Here is a 6,000-nt window from a genome sequence, read left to right as displayed (position 1 = left end):
TCTTCATTCACTTTAAACCATATATTTCTTGACCTGTTCCTTATTCATGAGGATTATGTGATTCTTTGATTTGGTTATTATTAAAGAAACTACATTTGATATTGATTTCTAATTTATTTTGAAAATATACTTTTAAAATCTTATTTGAAGAGTATATTTTATTTTGTGTTCTTGCAAGTTAAAATCGTGTATTCTTTATATTTTATTTTATTTTATTTTATTTTTTGGTTAAATTTCCAAATATTTATTATATATATGAATCAATTCCAATTCAATAATTTATTTATTAGTTTACATTATTTAATGTTGAATTTAATTTTGTATTGAAATAATCAATTTTGAAAATTTTAACCTTTTAGAAATAGTAAAATATAATTACGATTTTTCATATTTTGATTGGTTGTTTATAATCCTATGTGTATAGTCTCAGTGGCTTATAGACTCAACTTTTGTATAGTATAGAAGTGAGTGTTAATGGTGCCATCCAGAGCAGCACCTTCAGCAGTCATCTTTCTCACCAACCTTCTAAGAGCCAAAGTGAGTGTTAATGGCGCCATCCAGAGCTTCCTTCGGCGGCACTCCACAACCTTGCTGAAATATGTTACAAACGAACAAACCATTAAGCACTCAATACAAACTCACGTTGATAGGAGCAAGGTTCTTCTAGAAAATTGAGTAGTTCACATGACCTGCAACAATAGATATATAAACATATGAGTTTCATTCTCTTGCACACAAAAAAAAAAATATTCGCTTCCCCATCGTGTCTTGGAAAACCATTAAGGACAGTTCAAACCAAAACTTTAGTTACACTAAATTTTGTTTACTGTCAATTATATATATCTGGTCCTGAGCTCAAGACCCAGCAGCCTTAAATACCTCCTAAGCGAACTTATGTTGCTGATCAAACTTTGAATCCACTCTGAGAGAGGTTTCATCTAACGATCAGTGTCTATATACTAATAATCAAAACCAGATTTATCTACTAAGGCAACTACATTAACAACTAAAGTTCTTTAGCTCAACTCGATTCATCAAACGGCCGTAAATTTTATATAAATCTGCAATCCAACCAATCACAAATCAACCGACCGAACAAAAATGATCCGAGAATTAAACTAAGGAAACGTTAAAACACCTTTAAAGACCTCCGCCATTGAACCTGATGTCCCTCTACAAATTGACGTCGTACGTCTGGTCACTAATTTAGAATCTGCATATGTCACCACTAATCGACAGCTCCAAACGTTGTAATCATAGGGAAGATTAAGAAGTGCTAAGTAAGGTCTGGATTCTTCAGAAACCCAGAAGCTAGGCCTGGAAATTTCGGTTATCGGTTCGGTTCGGTTCGGATATTTTGGGTTTCGGGTAGTTCGGATAGGGGCCAGATGATTCATTTACTACTTGACCTATTTTCGGTTCGGTTCGGATAGTTTCGGGTTCGGTTCGGATAGTTTTGGGTTCGGTTCGGTTCGGATAGTAAATATAAGAACCGGAAAATACCCGGAAAAAATTTGGTTCTCATTTGAATCCGTTTCGGGTTCGGATAGTTTGAGTAGTTCGGATAATTTGGTTAAAATATCGGTTATTTAGGGCAAAATATCAAATAATTACGATGATTTAGATAAAAATTTGGGATATTTCGGATTACTTTGGATATTTTGGATAAAACTATCCGGATAGTTTCAGATACTTTCCGGTAGTTCGGATACTTTATGATAATTTAGTTATCCTCGACTATTTTCAGATACTTTTAATAGAATTTTAAATTAAAAATATATATTTAGTTATGCTATATGTATATATAATTAATATTTTTATATATTCGGGTACCCGTTCGGTTCTCGGTTCGGTTCCGGTTCGGTTCAGTTATTTCGGATATAAAAATATAGGAAACGTTCGGATATTTGAGGGTATTGGTCTGGTTCCGGTTTCTGGTATTTCGGTTCGGTTCCGGTTCGGATCTTCGGTTCCGATTATTTTGCCCAGGCCTACCAGAAGCCTCGACTCAATGACGTCTCCGTCGGCTAGGGTTTTTCTACTCGCTACCGAACGAAGATGATGAGATACGCAAACAAAGTGATGGCCTAGAATAAAAATTGTTTTGTTATAGAGGACTGGTTAGACTAAATCATGAAAATCATTGTATAGATTTGGTTTAGTAATATAAATCTCAAAGTCTCAAAAATGAAACCCAGTTTCGTGGTGTATGAAACATATATCGTATAATTAAAGTAGTAATTGTGTATAGTTAGAGTAAATAATTGTTGGACCAAAAAATAATAAATAGTTTAGATAGTCCAACAACCTTGTTTAAGTATATTTTTTTATGATTCCTTCCGTTTTAATAGTATTGATTATTTTCCAAAAATATTATTTATTGAATAAGGTTTTTATTGAGCTCAAGTTAATATTATTTATTCTTACAATAATATTATTTTTATTATATATATATATATATATATATTTAATTACTTTTCTAAAAAGTTTTGATTGGTTATTAATATTTTTTTATGGTTTTTTATTTGTTAATTTTCTGAGATAAGATTCACTTTTTATGTGGGTTTGATAAAATATGTAAATATAATATTATAAATGTATTTTTTTAGTATTAGTATTTCAAAATTTCTTTTTTATATTTTAAAATGTAATATGTATTTCTAAATGAATTATTATTTGTTGATAGAAAAATTGATGTCAACCATTTGGTTAAATTAAAAAGCCTGATAATAATGGATTATTGAATATTTTGTTAATATATTTATTTTAAATTATTACAGAATTAAAATATTGTTAAATTTATTAAAAACTTATTATAGTGAATCTGTCATGCATCAAATTTTTAGAAAGTCTTTTGATGAGATGGCAGCTTAAATTATATATTAAACCATACGTTAACAATCCACATTTCACTATCAATTCCATTATTTTGATATTACATTAATATTTTGTTAAATTAAAGGAAATACGTACTACTTAGCATAAAAAAAAAGTTTTTCAATTATTTATTTGTTAGGAAAAAAATACGTATACACATCACATCTCATCCTCTCTTCTCTCTCGTTTCAGTCACAATATACTCACCCGACAAAGCATGTTCGTTTCACCCGGTCAAGCTTCTTTCTCCTTTCTCTCTCCGGCACGCATTTTCGTTTGTGATTCTCGAGCTTTCTAGGTTTTTCATTTTCCGAGATTTTGGTCGGTTATGGTGATTAATAAGCTGAAGAGCAGATGAAACATCGCCATAAGCTGTATCCGACGGTGACATTACCGACCTCAGACTCGGCGACGATTCTGCTTACTAATTCTAGAGATCTCAGGGATAGACAAAGTGCTACTACGTCACTACACACAGAGCAAAGAACCGAACTTGACACGTCCGTATAGATTCAAGTTCCTAAAACTTATTGCTTTCAAGTCGGTGCGGCGAGCAGAAGGAAGGAGGTTGCCATTCCTGGTCTGGTTATTTGCGAAGATTCTAATGATTAAAAGGGAGAAGTGATGAATTTCACAGAATCCAATACCCTTATTTATAGATCTAGACTCGTTAATATGGAAGAAAGAGGAGGTGGTTTAAATAAGATGTAGTGGGAGGAATGGTTTCATCAGCGTTTAATAAGAAATTTAATAAGATTGATTGAATTCGAATGACAGCCGTTACGTCATTGGGGCTTCAGAGGCGGTTTAAATGAACATCGATGTCAAGACGACGGAGTTGCTACAAGATCTGGAAGACCTTAAGCCTAATGGAAATCCTGAAAACCAAATAATCCAAACGAAAGCAACAATAAGAGACACGTGTCGGCTCCTCCTTATACTATTTTCTTAGGTGGTAAGAGGAGAAGAGAATAAATCTCTATTTTATATTAATAGATATAAATTGATGTCAAAAATTACTGAAAACATTGTTCATGAGGATTATGTGATTCTTTGATTTGGTTGGTTGTTTATAATTTTAACATTTTACAAAATAGTAAACTAAAATTATGATTTTTGTATTTTGATTTGTTGTTTATAATCCTATGTGTATATTCTCAATGGCTTTTAGCTTCAGTTTGATATAGTAAATAAAATGATGATTTAGCATATTTTGTTTTTAAAAAATATTATGCGAACATTCTCAATTATTTATACCTTCAACTTATACATAGTATATGTTATTTGTGAATATTTTCATTAGCATATAGCCTGAAGTTTGAAACTCATGAGTTAAATTTATTTACTTATAATTTTTTGAAAGTTTTGTATTTTTTAAATTAATAATTATTTTGTATGTATATATAAATGTTAAATTTCAAAAAATATTTTATATATTAAGTTAACTTATTTGTAATGTTTTACTTTTGTTAACTTAACTAATTTGATATTGGTTTCTGTTTTATTTTGAAATTAATAATTTTTGAAAATATTGACATTTTTAAAAAATAGTAAATCAAAACAATGATTTGTCAAAATATTAGTTAACCTTAAGATTATAAATGTCTTTTTCCTCTTTAAAATGAGGTTCAAAGTGTTAAAGTAAACATGAAAAGTAGTATTATGAATGTTGTATTTTGGCAATTTCCCATGGTTTCGATGATTTTTTTGTTACTTTTACTATTTTAACATTAGATTACTATTTTATTTTTGTATAAAATATATTTTAAATTTATTATACCAAAGAAAACAATAATTTTTTGTTAATATTACGATTTTAATTTTGAATTTCCATTTTACTATAACAATTAACATTTTGAAGCAAGTTATAAAATATTAATATTTATTTTGTTAGTTTAAGTTATTATATGAAATATTAATTTCGTTTTTAATATAATTTTAGAAATATTAATGTTTTCTAGAAATAATATAAACTAATATAATGATGTTTCATAATATGATTGGTTATTTTAAATCATATGTGAACGCTCTTAGTGGCTTATATAGCTTTTTTTACTTTTGATTTTCTATTTTACTATAATAATTAACATTTTAAAACAAGTTCTAAACTGTTAATATTTATTTTGTTAGTTTAATTTATATATGGAATATTAATTTCGTTTTTAATATAATTTTGAAAATACTAAAAATTTTTATAAACAATAAACTAATATAACGATATGTCAAAGTACGATTGATTGTTTTAAATTCTACGTGGACGCCCTTGATGTCTTATAACCTCAACTTTTATATAGTATAGACTAGATTTTATACTCGCGCTACGCGCGAGTCGGTATTAATAATTTAATTTAGTTTTATAATAACTTTTAAACTAACACTTTAATTGATTTATATAATTTTTTATTTAAAATATGATTTGTTGATTTTAATATTTATTTTTATTTATAATTATACCATGTTATTAGCTATTTAGTTACTTATATTTATAGATACAATAATCATGTTTATAAACATATTCATTGTTTTGGAAATATTAAATTATATTTTAAAATATTAGGTACATTACTCAATGCATGTAAGCTGTTAATATCAAAAAATTATATATATTTTGTTTGAATAACATAAGCGATTAAACTATTTGCATAATATTTAATTTTTCTTTACATTCAGAAAAACATTTATAATTAATGTGTGATTTTTTTACATATATATATAGATATGTAATAGTATAATATTTAAATTTAAAATTTAATCGCAACAAATATTTTGATAAACATTAATTAATATTAAATAATCTTTGTAAGATAATATAAATTTAAATTAAATATAATGGATTAAACAAATGGTAAGTAACATTTTATTTTTTGAATTAATAATGTAGAGAACCTAAAGTATAATATTTATCTATTACTTAATCTAATTATTTAGTTGTATACTAGTGAAGCCTGTATGATTTTATAATGCATTACAATATATCATAATTTACTTTTTTATATGAAAAATATTATTTTGGTATGATAGATAATATATGTTTGTTTCAGAGTTTCCTTGAATATTTTTAAGATCCTTTATAAACTATTATATAATTTGATAAAAATATATTTCTAGTTGCTAAATGCTGGC

The sequence above is a fragment of the Brassica napus genome, chromosome C5 (assembly GCF_020379485.1).
Source record: "Brassica napus cultivar Da-Ae chromosome C5, Da-Ae, whole genome shotgun sequence".
NCBI classification, from domain to species: domain Eukaryota; kingdom Viridiplantae; phylum Streptophyta; class Magnoliopsida; order Brassicales; family Brassicaceae; genus Brassica; species Brassica napus.
This window is presented reverse-complemented; position numbering follows the sequence as displayed.